We start from the raw sequence: 20,011 nt of genomic DNA, 5'->3' as shown, positions 1-20,011 counted from the left end.
AAGGTGGCTACGAACTGCCTCGGCAATTATTGATTCCATAAATTTTCCCACTATGGAGGTTAGGCTTATTGGTCTATAGTTCGAAGCTAAGGACCTGTCACCTGTTTTGAAAATAGGTATCACATTTGCCATTTTCCACTTATCTGGCACCATGCCAGTTTGTAGTGATATGTTGAAAAGATTAGCCAAAGGTGTGCTAAGCTCCTCTTTACATTCCTTTAGAACCCTTGCATACAGTTCATCAGGGCCTGGGGATTTGTTAGGTTTTAATTTATCTATTTGCCTAAGGACCATGTCACTTGTGACCCTAATAGTGCACAGTTTATTATCGTCCTGTTCTACATAATTTATCATTACTGGAATATCGCTGGTATCCTCCTGTGTAAAAACTGAGAGGAAGTATGTGTTAAAAATTCTACACATTTCCTTATCACTGTCAGTGAGCTGACCCGAGGAACTTTTGAGTGGGCCTATCTTGTCCCTGATCTTACTTCTGTATACCTGAAAGAATCCTTTTGGGTTAGTCTTCGATTCTCTTGCAACTTTAACCTCATAATCTCTTTTTGCTTTTCTAATTCCCTTTTTTATTTCTCTCTTTAACTGAATATATCGATTTCTCAATTGCCCCTCTCCTCTTTTGATTTGCCTATATATGCCTCTCTTTTGACCAATCAGATATTCTTCCTGAGAATTGTGTCAATGGCATCGCTTCCCAGAGGTGCTCCTAGCAAGCCGCTATTTGTAGGGGGCAATAACTGATGCTCCTGGTAGTTTGGATCTCACTGCATTTATTCCTTGTTGATTGACTGAGATGATTTCACATTTGGATGGATTCAGGATGAGACCCATTTCCTGTCCCCGTGTCATCACCTGTGTAAGATCATCTAAAAGGGACTCCTTTCTACCTGTTAGTGTGCCATCATCCAGGAACCAGATGTTTAGCTCACTGGTCAATCTGACTGTGATTTTCCTAACCGCTATACAGAAGAGAAATGGTGCGAGAGGATCTCCTTGTTGGACACCCTCTGATAATGTGATTTCATGCTCTCCAAACAGGAGCATTGATTCCTTGCTATATCCAGCTGAAACAAAAGGGAAGAGACCAGGGAAATGTTCTTGTGACTACTCACATTATCAAGGAACAATCCTTGATAATGTGAATAGTCACGAATATATAGTATATGCCGAATATGTAAAGTTTGCGATTTTGGCTTAAATTGAAACGCACTTCTTGCCGAATAGGGCAAACGAAAATTTGTGTATGCCTTAATTTCGCAAAACCCACTCTAAACCTAACGAAAAAAATATATTTCACTGTGTTTCTGCATTATTAAATTATTATAAACTTGCATAAATATATATTTAGTTCGATTAGGCTGACTTAAATTGCGCTTGTTAAAATAAGGTTAGGTAACTTTCCTAAGATACTTTTGGTATAAAATCATAAATTTTGATGTAAATTAAAAAATAAATATCTTTAAATTTTAGAAAGGACTTAAATTTAAATGAGTTCTTGCTAATTGACCAGTTTTACCTCTTCGGCACGACATATATATAGCAGTGCGTAACTGTCCATGAACAGATAATTGCATCCCTCTGTCCCATCACTACTGGAATCACCGAGGCAGATCCAAGGAAAATTCCACTGAATACGAGAAAATTTGGGCACAGGTTAGTAAAAAAATGAATGCAGTACAGTGGGAGCAATCAGAATAATCACAAGTGGCGACACAATTGCTCCCAAAGATGAGGCTACAGCCCAAGCACTAAGAGACAAGCACCCAACCAGGAAGACTAGTCACCAACAACAACCATGATGATTCCATCACTGGCCAGTTAATTTTGTTAGAATCAGAAATTTATAAAGAAATAGTGTCATTTCCAGCAGGATTTGCAAAAAGTTACGTTGAAATACGACCACAACACATCAAAGAGATGATAAATCCAGTACCTGGCGCAGCTGCTTCAATTCTCTTTTCTGAGTTAATAACCTTCGTCAACACCTGTCTGTCCGGGCGGATTCCTGAAGAAATTAAACCTTTTTCTTTGGAGCTTCATTATGAGCTTTGAAGAAATAGGATGGGGAAATCAGACCCATCTCTGTTAGTAACACTCTTCGTCGTCTTGTTCCCAAAGCAGCAGTGATAAACATTCACACAGAAACAGCCAGCTTACTTCAGTCAAACCAACTGGGCTTTGGGGACTCTCGAGCAGTGAAGCAGCAGCTCATGTAGCAAGGGCCTAAGCATCAGGGATTTACCAGAAGATAAGGCCGTAGTCAAACTAGACTTTAGGAATGCCTTTAATATGCTGAAAAGAGATGTGGTCCTGCCAGCTTTTCGAATACAGTCCCCCAGTCCTTTTTATTTTATTTCAACTAACTACAGCAAATCCTCAATTCTTTTATTTGGCGAGCATGAAATCACCTCATCAGAGGGTGATCAGCAGGGTGGCCCACTCGCTCCGTTCTTCTGTTTGAGCAGCGAGCCCAATATCTGGTACCTTGATGATGACACTCTGGAAGGTACAGAAAGTCCCTGCTAGAGCCTAAGGGCTCATTCTCTCTCCCTCTAAGTTGACATCATCACAACTAGCCAGGAAGCAATTACAGCTGTGCTAACAATCCAAGATCCAAGATCATCTTATTGGGAGGACTGCTGGTTCATCAAGCCATCGACACAGTCCTCAAGGACAAACTGAATGACCTGAAGAGAATGGAGGAGAGAATAAGTGATGTGGATGCCCATGATGTCCTGTATCTTCTTATAAGATATCTAAGTCTGCCAAGACTAACTTACATCCTCTGTCAATAACCTAACACTAGGTGAAGGCACTGAATTTGTAACTGGAACATTACCAATAGGATCATGCAACTCTTCCAGTGCGACTGGGGGGGTATACAGGTGCACAATGTAATGCAAATGGCATTACCAGCACTTCTGTCTCGTGTATGGCTTCCAGTAAAGGAAATTGTCCCCGAAAGCTTGAGAGGTGTTGCAGGAGTTCAAGACCCCAAGTTCATTGAAGCAGCCTCGCAGTGGGATACCCTTACAGACTCTTCAAGCAGACCAGCTCCTCCCAAAGAGCACAAACAGTCCCACTGAGACAAACCGATCATGGAAAAAATCGCCAACACAATGCTCAACGACGCTCCAGGACAGGACAAAACTCGTTTGTCTCCTAGCAGAGAAGGAATGACATTTAGGAGATTGCTGTTTAGCTGTTCCCAGTTCCTCCTTAGGCATTCGACTCGAGCCACAGGCTATTCGGATTGGTGTAGCTCTCCGCCTAGCCGCCCCCATACTCACTGAACATAGGTGCATTTGCGGCTGGGCGTCAGCTGATCAATTTGGACTACATGATCTCGTCTGTCACACATCAGTTGGGAAGTATGCTAGACATGAGGAGGTCAACGACATCATCATGAGAAGACCCGCCACAGCCCATCGCCCAGTAGAAGGGAAACCTTAAGTACTGAGGTATGACGGAAGTAAAAAGCGTCCGGGTGGACGCTTTTTACTTCCATCATACCTCAGTACTTAAGGTATGTATAAAAAAGCGTCTACTTCCGTGGACGCTTTTTTATACATACTGTCATGGGCCGCCAATGGCGGCCCATGACAGTATGTATATTATATGTATGCATTGCAAGACAAGCCACGGGGGTGGAAATCTTTAGCTCAAGTACTTTCACACTTCTCATTGCGTCATCAGGAGCTGTGCAATGTTGCAAAGGCAGCAACAAGAGTACATGTATGTACATGCGCATGTATGTATGCATGCATGTATGTATGTATGTATGTATGTATGTATGTATGCACATAGGTATCTGTGTATGTATTAAAGTATGTGTGTGTGTATGTATGCGTGAAGGGTAAACCGCTCTTCAAAATGCTGAGGAAAACAGTTAAATAGTTAACTAGAAACTGGAGATGATCCAGTTACCCGTAATAAAATTTGGTGCAGGAAATTGAGGAAATTCTTCATTCCAGTAGCGTAAACTAGATGCAATCGGTGGCAAGGGAAGGTTACGAGGGGGATTGGATGAGGGGAAGGAAGTGAGGGAGAATAGGAGAGAGTAGTTGAGGGAGACAGGATGAGAGGGATTTAGAGGAGACCGGAGGTTGAGGTTAGGGAAGATTTTTGTCGATTTAGCCATACTGGAGACATCAGCAGTGTGATGCTACCCAATTCGATATGATAGGTATACAGTGGGACCAAAAGCCAAATATATTTCCCTGTCATATTCCTTCACACAGGCTGAGGTTCATGCGTACTGCTGGAATCTATCTACATTCAGTCTAGATTCAATTTAGTTAGTCTAATTAGATCTGCCTAGTTGCCGCTTGTAAGATGTGAGCTGTTGCTTCGATGTACGATATTCAATCCTACTCTATCTTTGCTAACGGAAAGAGCTAGAGGTTGTAATCCCTTTGGTCCACAGTTGCATCTTGCTAGTGAGGAAACATAGAGAGGGGGCTTAGCTCCCTTGGTATCACGCCCCTACTGGAGGTAAATTCTCTACACAGGGAGATTACAGTAAAATGCAATGAGAATATCGTCAAGTTTACCTTTGGAGTTTTTGGAGCTAAGTAAGCTTTGTTCCAGCAGGCTTGGTGTTACTGTCACTTAGGAACTGCCATCTTTCAAGTTATCATATGGTATACACAGTAAAAATGGAATCATCTTAGAGCAGGGGCATCAGAAATTATTTAGTGGAGGCAGAAACTAGATGCGGAGGTTGAGAGAAATTTGGCTGAAATAAAATACCTAACTACTTAAATAGTGACAGAGGAAATAGAGGGGCGGAGAGAAATTTGGATGACGAAATATATGTAACTGCATACAAACATCAGTGTCAAGTAGAGTCAACATGTGCCTTGCAGTATACACTGCAGTGGTGCTAGAGTCGTGAAAAGCATTTTTAAAGTTTAAAATTTGGATACACTGGCAGTGGGCTGCTACCCTATTCCACATGATAGTTTCATATGTATTTACGTAGATGAGTATTTACATGCATAATTACACACACATGTACATATATCCGCTAATGCTTGTTGCCCACAGTATCACCTGCACATATGTGGGAGTAGATGTTTCTGATCTCAGCTGGACATGACGTTATGTCCACCATGTTAGGTACAAGGCAGCGTGATAGATGTACTATTATTAACATTATGAGAGGTAATTTAATATGGTACAAGAAACAATGATTATAACAACGTTACATGTATGTACATATATTCACACATACAAACACCTTTGTATACATACTTACACGCATATATATATATATATATATATATATATATATATATATATATATATATATATGCACACACACACACAGGAGCTATGTCTCCTCTGTGTGAGTGTGTGAGTACATACACTCACACGTACGCACACACGTATAATAATAGAATTTTGTGTGTTGATCTGGTAGCGGTTAATGATACTATTTGGAGGCAACGACTTTGCTTTATTGGGTTCTTGGTACACAGGGAGTGTGTTTCAGTGACCCTGGGGCCAGCCAGGCCCCGCTGGGGGAGAGTGAGTAGTAGACTTGTTGTCTCTACTTAGAGTTGGCATCAAGTGAGACAGAGAGAAGATAGTGCAGGCTGAACACAGTAGGCCTGTGGTCGCGTAGCCTTTATATTTCGAGATAAAAAGGCGACACAATGCTAAATATAAACCCCTCGCACACACGCACATTCACGCCGCCCCCCCCTACACACACACATACACAAATACAAGAGAGCAGACGCCAGTCACCTTCCTTGGAAAAAAAACTGCCTGTATTATAGTTTAGGAAGTAGTGTTGTATATTAGACGTGTCCCCCATGACCAGATGATAATATGGCAGAGTACCTTCTGCCACATGGCAGAAGGTACTTGGTCTAAGCACATCTTTGCTTATACACCTACGAACAAGGAAACCAGTGGATGAATGAATAGAATGACTAATATTAAGCAACTTCACGTAAGCCAAGAAGGTTTAGCAGAAAAAAATAAATAAGGAAAATGCAACCTAAACAATGAAATAGAGTTTAAAGGACTCCTCAAAAAAAAAAATCGGCAGACATTTAGTAAGGAAGCTGAAATAATTGAGAACAGAGAAGTCATAGATAAGGAATTATCTGCAAATAAGGATAATATAAAGGAGAAAATTGAAGGTTTAGTAGACTACAAAACGACATTAGCAGTTAGTTGTGCACTAATCAATAAGCATAAGTCAGTATGAGAGAAACAGATGCAGCTAACACAAAATAATTCTGAATGTCTTAATAAAAACTTTGAAGAGAAAAATTTTGCCAGAAAATATATGTAAGTTTGTAAATAGTTATTTTTTTCAAAATTGCTTTGAGACATTCTCACAGGCCAGTGCGTTGACCACTGGGCCAGCTGGCTCTCAAAAGATTCATCTGACTAGGTATAGTCCTATACACCATAGGGAAGTGAGGTTTAGAGCTCACCTGTCGTGAGTTCAAGTCCCACCTGTTCCTTTTTTTTATTATTTTTTTTTTTTTTGCAATCGAGTGTACGATTTTGTGAGTCACGATGGCTGTTTGAAGGAACTTGAGCTAGAGCACGACAGCGCCATGCTGGTATGGGATTCGCTAGTGGTGGCCCATGCTAACCTCCCTATGGTGTACAGAAATATACCTAAATATGCCTATGAGTTTTAGAGATCATTGCCATGGGTTAAAGACCCATCCGTTCAGTGATTTGGTAGCCGTAGCTTTTGTTAAGTTCCGTAATTATCAAATTTACTCGTATCCCTTATCAGGAAAGTGGTTCACTTTCATTATTATAATCTGTGGAAAATCCGTAGCTTTTGTTAAGTTCCGTAATTATCAGATTTACTCGTATCCCTTAACAGGAAAGTGGTTCACTTTCATTATTATAATCTGTGGAAAATATGACACTACCGCCTGCGGGCACCAGTATGGGAAAATGTAATTGATCGGTACCTCCCGTCGACACCCCGTGGAACGATCGTCACAAACACCTGCTCGTGGGTACCTCTGCGGCTGGGTAATACCGCTGTGTAGACTTCGCTGTGGGCTGACACAATCAATTACTGGTACCTTTTTTTTATTTTATGTTATATATGTGCTCAGGCTAATCCCAATCCACAGTGACCAATACAATTAATTCCATTAAAGAATCATAGTAATAATATCTTCATTAACACGGTTGCTAGCGTATGCTCCCTGGAGACTACACTTTTCTCGCTATTCTGTATTTCTTTATATTGTGGTCGCTACACCTTTTAACGTGGTCGCTATAGCATATATTGTGGTCACGTTTGTCGCCGTTGTTGTAACCACATGGAATCGCAGCAATTGCACAACCCAGGTCAACATGGGTTCAGAACAGGTCGTTGCTGCCTTTCACAATTGCTGAACCATTCCAACATAATCTTGAAGACAAGCAATATGCTGATAAAATATTCACTGACTTTGTAAAACCATTTGACAAATGGGATCACGGGGTAATTGTATATAAAGTGCGTGCAAAAGGAATAACTGGAAAGGTGGATATTTAACTTCCTTACAAACAGATCACAAAGAGTAATAGTGAACAGAATGAAATCAGGAACTTCTACAGTGGAAAGATACACAAATAACCCGCACATAAAAGAGAAGCTTACGACGACGTTTCGGTCCGACTTGGACCATTTACAAAGTCACACTGTGTGACTTTGTAAATGGTCCAAGTCGAACCGAAACGTCGTCGTAAGCTTCTCTCTTTTATGTGCGGGTTATTTGTGTATCGTTCCAGTCACGGCATTGTGCCTTTTTTGTTATTTACGATGGAAAGATTCTGTTCCCCAAGGCATGGTACTCGCCCCACTTCTCTTCCACAGAAGACAGCGAGGAAATAAAAACAAGTCAAGCTCAAATCATTCAGTAGAAAATAAGTCAAATGTGAGAGACCCGGAAGTTACAATGTCAGAAGATGTTGAAGGAGCAAAACAAATGATATTATCACAGCTGCAATAAAAATGAAAGGAAAAGGGGATGCCAAACCAGTGATGATACTCTTCAGCTGACTCATTCTTTCTAGGAGGCTGGAATATTGCTGTATACCAGTGGTTCCCAAACTTTTTCAGGCTGCCACCACCTTGGCTCCCAAGCCACATCCCTAGGGCCCCCTCTTCCAAACACATACAGACATACCTCTTTCATGGTATTAGGTTTACCGCATATTCAAAATTGTATTAATGTTGACAGAATTACCGACAACGTGTGAGGTAAAAAGACACAAGTGCAACTAATGTGACATGTTATTGTGGCAACGTTTCGCTCTCTAGGAACTTTGTCAAGGCGTAACGGCCACAATAACGTTGCCACAATAAACTGTCACATTAGTTACACTTGTGTTCTTTTACCTAACAAATTCAAAATTCCCCAACGCCGCCCTGGATCATTCCACCCCCCAGGGAGGCGATACCACCCACTTTGGGAATCACTACTGTATACTAACAGACCCTTTTCAAGGCAAGCGAAATTGCGGAGCTGGAGAATTTTGCAGAGAACATCCACAGCTCACATAAACTAAGTCAAACAATTAAATTATTGAAAGTGCTTGATATCCCTAGAACTGTACTTCTTATAGCGTAAGCGGGAAAGAAACATTAAAATCTACACCTGGAAGATACTGGAGGGAGTGTCTTAAATAATTACGTTTCAACATAAGATATTTGGCAAATGGTGCATAATATCTCCTATGAAAAGCAAGGGAGCGATGAGTACACTGAGAAAGAACTCATTAAGCGTTAAGGGACCACGACTCTTCAACCTTCCTTCATGCATAAGGGGGATTCCTAAAAAAAATCCTGGCTGTCTTCAAGAGGGAACTCGACAGATTTCTCAAAGTAGGTTCCGATCAGCAGGGCACTAACAGCTTGGTTGAACAGGCCAGCATCCAGGAGGCAAGGGCCGCGAGGGCAGTGACCTCTGGAAGTGACTCCAGGTAAACTCCAGGTAAGCTCGGTTCAGTGTTGTGAACGATACAACCTTAGTTGTGCTCGCTGTAACTTTTGTTATGACTGACACCACATTTGTTGTGATCGCTACAATCTTTATTGTGATTGCTATAACGTTCCCTGTGTTAGCAGTGTTCCTTGTGGTGGCAACGTGTGTTGTTTTCCCTGCAAAGTTATGATCGTTACATTTGTTGTGATTGCTACAACATTTCTCGTGGTCGATACAACGTTTCTTATGGTCAATATAACTTTCTTTGTGGTCGCTACAAGATCTGTGATAGCTACAATGCTTTCTTGTGGACACTACAACATTTGTAAAGGTAGCTGAGACATGTCATAGGCTTAGTAAACGAGATTTGCAACTATAGGCATACGATTTCATTTAAGTTAAATACCTCAATATTCAAATCCTCAATTTTCTCGACACAGGCCATGACCTCATGTAATGAAGAATCTACCAGCAGCCCCAAGAAATCTACAGGGTAGGTATTTCCCACTTTGATTCTCGGGACGGACCACTGGGAGGGACTCCATCGCTCTACTGAAAACGGGACAGCCACATTTTTAATTCCTCTTCTCCACCCGCCCTCCAACACGTCCATTACTTGCTAGTTTTCGTTTCCTCCTTTCAAATCCTCCATCTTCTCCCTCACGCCCTTTCCCTCTTCCCTAACCATCTCCTCCCATCCTCTGTCTCTCTATTTTTCTCACATTTCATACCATTCCACTTCCTTTTCCTCCCTCCCTCTCTCTCCCCCTCCTTCCTTTCCTAATTCCTTCCCTTCTTCCCCCTTCCATCTCCTTCATCACCCTGGCCTCAGCCCGCCACCTACACACAAGCGCCTGTATCTTTTATTAAACTTTTATCACCTCCTGATAGACCATTATAAATCATTCACTAACCATTTTCATATTTTTGGTCGCTGTCCATGAACCCCAATTTTCATTTTGGGAAACGAGATGGTAGGAAACTACATGCTGGGAAAACGAAGGCCTTTCTACGGAGAATGTGTGCGTGGGAGTATCTAGCTAGGAGGTAAAGAAGAGGGGAAATAGGGAGATGGAATGAATGAAGGGAAGGAAAGGGAAGGGGCCTATCTGGGAATTCTGGTTGAATGTGAGGAGAAGACATAAGATAAAAGGAAGAAGAGAGATATATAGGGATGGAGATATTTTGGGTATATGGAAGAAAGGAGATTTGTTGGGTGAAGGAGACAAGCAAGTCCTTGGTCTTCAGTATGCCTATTATTGAGTCATCTGCTTTCCTTCTGTCCTATTTCCTCATCTCAAAACTCTACTGTTTTTTGATAAATAGTGTTATTCTTCCATTTCCTTTGTTTCCTCAGTCTCTCCTTAAAATCTAATATCCAGCTGGGAAGATCACTTCTGTTATCTCTGTGAGTTTTGTCTCTATGAGTGCTATGATGCTTTGGGTTGTCTCAGTTATACATTCGTCTCATTTATCACTTTTATTTGTTATTCCATCTCTATTGGTGCACCATACTTTAAGCTTCCTTCCTGTTACTGTGTTCCAGTTCACGGATCAGGGAGATTGGAGAGGTTGGTGTTGATTGGGGATAAAGGTAGACATTGATTTTTTACCGTGGTAGAAGTCAGGAATCTGTATGTAGGTGAGCATGAATGGGGAGATTGGGAGTAAAGGAGAACATTAAGTCTTGGGGTTGGCGTGAGAGACTTGTGCTGGGTTGGGGATTGCAACTGTCGGTAACTGAGTCTGGGTAGGAGATGGGCCTAAGGTGGGGGTCTGAGTGTGGGCATGCCTGTCATTTCTTCAGATACTGAGTTTCCATGTCAGTTGAATCATGCACTGTCTCTTCCTACCGTGCCTGGGGTCTTGCTTCTCTCCGAGTTGTTCCCGCTCCTTTCTTGGCCTATCCCGGTCGACGGAGAGCTTGTGGTATTTTCGTGTCCCTAGTCTCAGTGACTTAATCTAGCCTTACGCTGTTGTGAGAGTCAATTTGACTGGACGTAATTTTTTCCCCTCAAGTACGTTCCAAATCTCTGAAAATTTGTCACCTGGGTCACTTCAGCCTCTGCACCTGTTAAGCTAATGATAATTTCAATCTCTTGTTCCTCCTACAATATTTCATCATGAATCTTCCCTTCAGCCTCCTTAAGCCAAGTGATAATTAGCGACGTTTTACTCTCTCTCTCTCTCTCTCTCTTTCTCTTTTACACAGGGTTTGACAAGGTTAGGCTAATGATCCCTAGCTTTATTGACAAGCTATTTACGGGTTAAGGATTCCTACTTTTATTGACAAGCTAAGAGCTATTACCTACATCAGCTCATTTGAAAGCATTTTTATTGTTATGAAACATACAAGTAGGAACAGGATGAAGTGAAAGCCATCTGTGGGACAGCGTTTTCATTTGATCAGCTGAACTTTTTCTCGTTGACATCATAATGTTATACGATTGTATTCCATACTCGAGTCATCCTGGGGATAAATGATCTCAAATGAAGTGATGTTCTGGAGAAGGGTACAGCCAGAGTGAAGTTACTGCTTTCTGTCCGTCTTGTGGTACAGAAGCTTGCTTCACGCTGTCCTCGAAGCAGAGTCAAGTGTGGTACTTTGACAATATTGACCTTGTTCATAACAGTAAGGCCACCCACATCCCTCCTGTGTTGAAAGCTCTGCTGAAATGGCAGATCTGTCCAGGATGGGTCCAGGCGAGAGATGAGACGTCTTGCTCTGTTCTCTACTCTGTCAAGCAGTCGCAGATGAGAGTGGGAGGGGGGGTGCAGGCAAACCAAGAAAGTAGAGCATACTCTAGGTGTGAGCGTACTTGTGCCTCATACAGAATCTTGCAACCCCTACTGTCAAGCAGATGCGAGATACGTCGAAGTACTTTAAGCTTCCTGGCTGCTTTGTCTGTAACATTTACAACATGGTTCTTCATGGTCAGTTTGGAGTCAAATTTCACCCCAAGGACATCAACTTCTTCGTCAGGTACCAACACTCTCCCATTCATACTTACTACTACTACGGCATTACCATCATGGTGCCTAGAGACCATCATCATTTGTGTTTTCTCAGGTGCAAATGTTACCTGCCATCAGTTTCCCCAAGCTGGTACAGCTCTTAGCTTGTGATTGCTCTCTCTCACACACACACACACACACACACACACACACACACACACACACACACACACACACACACACACACACACATATACACACACCTCAGAACAGCATTCCGACATCTTAATAAGGAATCGTTCAGGACCCTGTACACCGTATACGTTAGGCCCATATTGGAGTATGCGGCACCAGTTTGGAACCCACACCTAGCCAAGCACGTAAAGAAACTAGAGAAAGTGCAAAGGTTTGCAACAAGACTAGTCCCAGAGCTAAGAGGTATGTCCTACGAGGAGAGGTTAAGGGAAATCAACCTGACGACACTGGAGGACAGGAGAGATAGGGGGGACATGATAACGACATACAAAATACTGAGGGGAATTGACAAGGTGGACAAAGACAGGATGTTCCAGAGATTGGACACAGTAACAAGGGGACACAGTTGGAAGCTACATACACACATACGCACTTTGCACTTGGTGGGGTTGAACTCCAGGAGCCAGTTTCTGGACCAGGTCTGCAGCTTGTCAGGATCCCTTTGCAGTTCTGCCTGGTCCTCGTCCAACTGAATTCTTCTCATCAGCTTCACATCGTTTCCAAACAGGGACACTTCTGAGTCTATTCCTTCCATCATGTTCACAAATACCAGAAACAGCACTGGTCCTAGGACTAACCCCTGTGCAGCCCCGCTCGTCACAGGGGCCCACTCTGACATCCCACCACGTATCATGACTCGCTGTTGTCTTTCTGACAGATATTCTCTGATCCACTGCAGTACCTTTCCTGTTATCCCTGCGTGGTCCTCCAGCTTCTTACAGTCATAGAAAATCCAATCAACCCACACCCTCTTTCTCTTGTCTTACAGTTGTCACCCAGTCATAGAACTCCAGTAGGTTTGTGACACGGGATTTCCCATCCCTGAAACCGTTCTGGCTATTGTTGATATGATCATTCCTTTCTAGATGCTCCACCAGTCATCTCCTGATAATCTTCTCCATGACTTTGCCTACTATACATGTCAGTCACACTGGTCTGTAGTTTAATGCTTCATGTCTGACTCTTTTTTTTTATAATTGGGACTACATTTGCTGTCTTCCACGCCTTAGGTAGTCGCCCTGTTTCGATAGATGTGTGGAAGATTGTTGTTAGTGGTACACATAGCAGTTCTGTCCCTTCTCTCAGGACCCATGGATAGATGTTATCCGGCCTCATCCTCATTCAAGGAATAAGTGAAGAGGCTTAGCAGCCTCTTCACTTATTCCTCGGTTGTATGTATTGTGTTCAACACTTGATGGTGTACCCCACCTCTCCGTGTTTCTGGAGTCCCTTCTGTCTCCTCTGTGAACGCTTCTTTGAATCTCATGTTGAGCTCCTCACATACTTTGCGGTCGTTTCTTGGGACCTTCCCCCCTTCCTTCTTCAGCCTGATTATTTGGTTCTTGACTGTTGTTTTCCTCCTGATGTGGCTGTACAACAGCTTTGGGTCAGATTTGGCTTTTCGTGCTATGTCATTTTCATATTGTCGTATGGCCCTGCTTCTTACTTGTGCATATTCATTTCTGGCTCTACGACTGCTCTCCTTATTCTCGAGGGTCCTTTACCTTCTATATTTTTTCCACTCTCTAGCACACTTGGTTTTGGCCTTCCTACACCTTTGGGTGAACCAAGGGCTCATCCTGGCTTTCTCTTTATTTCTGTTACCCTGTGGTACAATCTTCTATTCAGCTTCCTTGCATATTGTAGGCACATATTCCATCATCTCATTAACTGACTTCCCTGCCAGTTCTCTGTTCCGGTGAGCCCCATGCAGGAAATTATTCATGCCTGTGTTGTCCCCTCTCTTGTAGTCTGGCTTCATCCATTCTGCCGTTCCTGCTTCCCTCTCCACTTGTAACTCTACTATGTATTTGATGCTCAGAACCGTGTGATCGCAAGTCCCGAGGGGGTCTTTCATGTCCTCAATATCTGCACTACTCAAAGTGAATACTAGGTCCATTCTTGCTGGTTAATCCTCTCCTCTCTCTTCGGTAATGTCCCTTAGGTGTTGATACATGAGGTTTTCCAGTACCACCTCCATCATCTTAGCCCTCCACGTTTCTGGCTTCAGGTGGCTTCAGGTTCTCCCAATCGATTCCCTTGTGACTGAAGTCAACCATAATCAGCAGCTTTGCCCACTGGCATGAACCCTTCTGGCCACTTCAACAAGTGTGTCAACCATCGTTCTATTACTCTTATCATACCCTTGCCTTGGCCTCCTGCTGTTCTGTGATGGGTTATACATCACTGAAATTACCACCCTGGGACCTCCAGACTGAAGTGTTCCTATTATGTGGCTCTTGCTTCTCCTCTGTTTCTTCTCTCCAGCATTTCAAAATCCCATAGATTTCTGATATCCCATTGGAAAGATGGTATCTGTTATTCCTGTGAGCTTGGTTTCTGTGAGAGCTATGATGTCCGGTGATGCCTCTTTGACTCTCTCATGCCACTCCTCCCACTTATTCGTTATTCCATTAGCGTTGGTAAACCATACCTTCAGTTTCCTCTCCAACACTGTGTTGTGGGGGGGGGGTCTGTGAGGGTGGGGGACCTGGCAGTGTTCTGTGCGATTCTACAGTGCAGTGTGCAGTGAGGGCTGTTAGTGTGGGTTGTGGTTTGTGTTCATATAGCACGTTTGGTTGTTGACTTCTGGAGGTGGTTCTGTGTGTGCTTGCGCTTGTTGCTTTGTCCTGCTCTGCTTGTCCTCTGCTGACTCTGTCCTTGTCTTTCTTCCTAGCCCCTTTTGCTTCTGTGTCCTCTCCTTCAGCTGCTGTCGTTTGGCTCTTGTTCTGTTTCGGTCTAGGAACACCCTCTTGTATACTGGCAATTCCTTCAGCTGTGGTTTCTCCTGCAGGATCCTGTTCTGCAATGTTTCTGTTTTGAAATTCAGTTTGACTGACCAGTTTCTCCCTTTCAAGTACCCCCTTATTCTCTGAAAATTAACTGTCATGTCCTCCTTGCCTATTTGTTTGATGATGTTTTTAATCTCCTGTTTTTATTAATGCCATCTTTCAGTGTGTCCTCTCACTCTCCTGAATCCAATGAATAAACACTGAATGCTCCCTCTCCTCCTCCCATTTCCTTTACCTCTGTGTCTCTGGGCCTCCTTTGTACATATCCATTGTCTCCCTTGATTTTTCCTGAAAGTTTTGGTGGTATGGTCGTGCCTCTGCATGGGACCTATTCCCCTCTCTTCCTCCTCCATTCATTTTTGTTATCCCTGCTCCCAACTGATCTCCTCCTTCATTTCTCTGCCCTACTTGGTGGACTGATAGGGCCTTAGTGTAGATCAAGTCTCCTTCCTTTCCATTGTGCTCCTTGTTCAGTAGGGGTGTGCCTGTTTCAGATGCTATGTGTCGTCTGGGAAATAGCCCTGTAACTCACTTAAGCCTATTTACCTCATATTCTAGGGCCTGTGCCCTTCTGAGCCACCATTTTTTTTTATGGGTTAGGTGTTGTAATGTGTGTGTGTGCTGTTTGTGTGTGTGCGCGTGTGGGTGGGTGTGTATATGTGTGGGGGGAAGGGAGTTGTAAGTGGGAGAGAGATGGGGACAGAGTGATGAAGAGGTGGAGAGAGAGTGGGAAGGGGGTAGAGAGAGAGAGACATACAGCTTAGGTGTTGTAATGTGTGTTTGTGTGTGTGTGTGTGTGTGTGTGCTGTTTGTGTGTGTGCATGTGTGTGTGTGCATGTGTATGTGTGCATGTGTGTGTGTGTATGTGTGTTGGAGGGGGTGGGGCTTTGCAAGGGGGAAATAGATGGGGAGAGGGAAGGAGGGGGACAGAGTGATGGAGACATGGAGAGTGTGAAGGGGGGTAGTGTGTGTGTGTGTGTGTGTGTGTGTGTGTGTGTGTGTGTGTGTGTGTGTGTGTGTGTGTGTGTGTGCGTGTGTGTGTATGCGTGTGTGTGTGTGTATGTGTGTGTATGTGGGTACTTGCCCATTCACATTTGTTTGTGCATGTACTGGTGGATCCCCATACTAGCTAACCGTCCTCTCTGCCTTAACTTAGTTTCATGAGTGAGTGACCCTTAGTTTCTAGCATGGAGAGACTGGTGTTATTGCAACCCCATTCAACCCCCAACTAGATGTACATTACGTGTCTCTGCCAGAGTAGTGGTGGTCTCGTTGTTGTTGTTGCTCTCTGCTGAGTGTCTTACTCTCCGGTCTCCTTGATCCTTTGTAACACTTTGCTCCTATGATAAGTAGCACTAATCATAGTCATATATATATATATATATATATATATATATATATATATATATATATATATATATATATATATATATATATACATATATATATATATATATATATATATATATATATATATATATATATATATAAAAGAGCATGCATAGTTCCTTTGTATAAAGGCAAAGGGGATAAAAGAGAGTGCAAAAATTATAGGGGGATAAGTCTGTTGAGTGTACCTGGTAAAGTGTATGGTAGAGTTATAATTGAAAGAATTAAGAGTAAGACGGAGAATAGGATAGCAGATGAACAAGGAGGCTTTAGGAAAGGTAGGGGGTGTGTGGACCAGGTGTTTACAGTGAAACATATAAGTGAACAGTATTTAGATAAGGCTAAAGAGGTCTTTGTGGCATTTATGGATTTTGGAAAAGGCGTATGACAGGGTGGATAGGGGGGCAATGTGGCAGATGTTGCAAGTGTATGGTGTAGGAGGTAGGTTACTGAAAGCAGTGAAGAGTTTTTACGAGGATAGTGAGGCTCAAGTTAGAGTATGTAGGAAAGAGGGAAATTTTTTCCCAGTAAAAGTAGGCCTTAGACAAGGATGTGTGATGTCACCGTGGTTGTTTAATATATTTATAGATGGGGTTGTAAGAGAAGTAAATGCGAGGGTCTTGGCAAGAGGCGTGGAGTTAAAAGATAAAGAATCACACACAAAGTGGGAGTTGTCACAGCTGCTCTTTGCTGATGACACTGTGCTCTTGACTGTGCTCTTGGGAGATTCTGAAGAGAAGTTGCAGAGATTGGTGGATGAATTTGGTAGGGTGTGCAAAAGAAGAAAATTAAAGGTGAATACAGGAAAGAGTAAGGTTATGAGGATAACAAAAAGATTAGGTGATGAAAGATTGAATATCAGATTGGAGGGAGAGAGTATGGAGGAGGTGAACGTATTCAGATATTTGGGAGTGGACGTGTCAGCGGATGGGTCTATGAAAGATGAGGTGAATCATAGAATTGATGAGGGAAAAAGAGTGAGTGGTGCACTTAGGAGTCTGTGGAGACAAAGAACTTTGTCCTTGGAGGCAAAGAGGGGAATGTATGAGAGTATAGTTTTACCAACGCTCTTATATGGGTGTGAAGCGTGGGTGATGAATGTTGCAGCGAGGAGAAGGCTGGAGGCAGTGGAGATGTCATGTCTGAGGGCAATGTGTGGTGTGAATATAATGCAGAGAATTCGTAGTTTGGAAGTTAGGAGGAGGTGCGGGATTACCAAAACTGTTGTCCAGAGGGCTGAGGAAGGGTTGTTGAGGTGGTTCGGACATGTAGAGAGAATGGAGCGAAACAGAATGACTTCAAGAGTGTATCAGTCTGTAGTGGAAGGAAGGCGGGGTAGGGGTCGGCCTAGGAAGGGTTGGAGGGAGGGGGTAAAGGAGGTTTTGTGTGCGAGGGGCTTGGACTTCCAGCAGGCATGCGTGAGCGTGTTTGATAGGAGTGAATGGAGACAAATGGTTTTTAATACTTGACGTGCTGTTGGAGTGTGAGCAAAGTAACATTTATGAAGGGATTCAGGGAAACCGGCAGGCCGGACTTGAGTCCTGGAGATGGGAAGTACAGTGCCTGCACTCTGAAGGAGGGGTGTTAATGTTGCAGATTAAAAACTGTAGTGTAAAGCACCCTTCTGGCAAGACAGTGATGGAGTGAATGATGGTGAAAGTTTTTCTTTTTCGGGCCACCCTGCCTTGGTGGGAATCGGCCGGTGTGATAATAAAAAAAAAAATATATATATATATATATATATATATATATATATATATATATATATATATATATATATATATATATATATATATATAAATATATATATATATAGTACCAAATATGTAGAACTTGTGATGTTGGCTTAAATAGCAACGCTCGTCTTGCCATATAAGACAAGCAAAAATTTGTGTATGTAATAATTTTGCAAAAATCATTCTGAGCCTAACGAAAAAAATATATTTCATTGTGTTTGTTTATTATTAAATTATTGTAAACGTATCTAAAATATATTTAGTTGGATCAGGCTAAATTAAATTGCGCTTGTTATAATAAGTTTAGGTAAGTTTTCTAAGATTCCTTTGGTGCAAAATTATAAATTTTAATACTGACATTAATGAAAAAAACATATCTTTAAACGCATAAGAAATTTAGAAAGGCATTAATTTTAAATGAGTTCTTGCTAATTGACCAGTTTTACTTATTAGGCACGACATACTTTATATATATATATATATATATATATATATATATATATTTATATATATATATATATATATATATATATATATATATATATATATATATATATTTATATATATATGTCGTGCCGAATAGGCAGAACTTGCCATCTTGGCTTAAATAGCAACGTTCATCTTGCCATATAGGACAAGTGAAAATTTGTGTATGCAATAATTTCGCCAAAATCATTCTGAACCTAACGAAAAAAACTATATTTCACTGTGTTTGTTTAGTATTAAATTACTGTAAACAAATCTAAAATATATTTAGTTGTGTTAGGCTAAAATAAATTGCTCTTGTTATAATAAGGTTAGGTAAGTTTTCTAAGATTCTTTTGGTGCAAAATTAAAAATTTTTACATTAACATTAATGAAAAAATATATCTTTAAACGTATAAAAGAAAATTTTAGAAAGGACTTAATTTTAAATGAGTTCTTCCTAATTGACCAGTTTTACATATTCGGCACGACATATATATATACATATGTATATATATATATATATATATATATATATATATATATCACTATCCTTTCACAGTGGTTGTTTTTGCACATTCTGATATCACCTGTTTATCGTGATCCCATTGCATATATATATATATATATATATATATATATATATATATATATATATATATATATATATATATATATATATATATATATATATATATATATATATATATATATATATATATATATATATATATATATATATATATATATTACACACATATACATGTATATACTTCACACGCCCCTCAAGTTTTTTCGCACTTCTGCTGGTAACTTCACTTCTTTTCTTTTTTATGACAACTTGACTATGGCAATACCACTTCCTGGAGGCCTACTGATATGCCAACCTTCACTGATACTTTTTTTTCTTTCTTCCTTTTTGTTTATTATCTTTTCGCACTTCTGTGTGCGGTTCACTAACCAACTTGACTTACACTTGACTTTCTGACTTTGGGTTTACTTGCCCTTGTAAGTTGACTCTTTGTAGCTCTATGGCAGCAGGTCTTTGCTAGTCTCTAACAGGCTTTGGCACTTCCAAATTTTCTGAAATTCCCGTCTTCCTCTCGTTCTTTTCACGTTTAAGATTTCGTTGTCACTTATTGTGTTGTTCTCTGACCCAGTCACTCTCACTGGCGTCTGCTAAGAGCTAAAACACCCCTTAAAAACAAAAAATCTGGAATCCTTTTTACCCCTACATTCTACCACCGTCGCCTTTGTGTGTGTGTGTGTGTGTGTGTGTGTGTGTGTGCGCGTAGACTGTCATTATCGTCTGATATTGTAAACTGAGACACACTGTGTGATGGCGCCACCTCGCACCTCAGTACCTCTCGCCAGAGGAGGAAAGAAGGGCGATGAGGTAGCTGAATGCTACCTCATCGCCCTGAATGCTTCTTGAAGT

The sequence above is a fragment of the Cherax quadricarinatus genome, chromosome 58, assembly GCF_038502225.1.
Source record: "Cherax quadricarinatus isolate ZL_2023a chromosome 58, ASM3850222v1, whole genome shotgun sequence".
Taxonomy (NCBI): Eukaryota; Metazoa; Arthropoda; class Malacostraca; order Decapoda; family Parastacidae; genus Cherax; species Cherax quadricarinatus.
Note: the sequence above shows the minus strand (reverse complement) of the source record.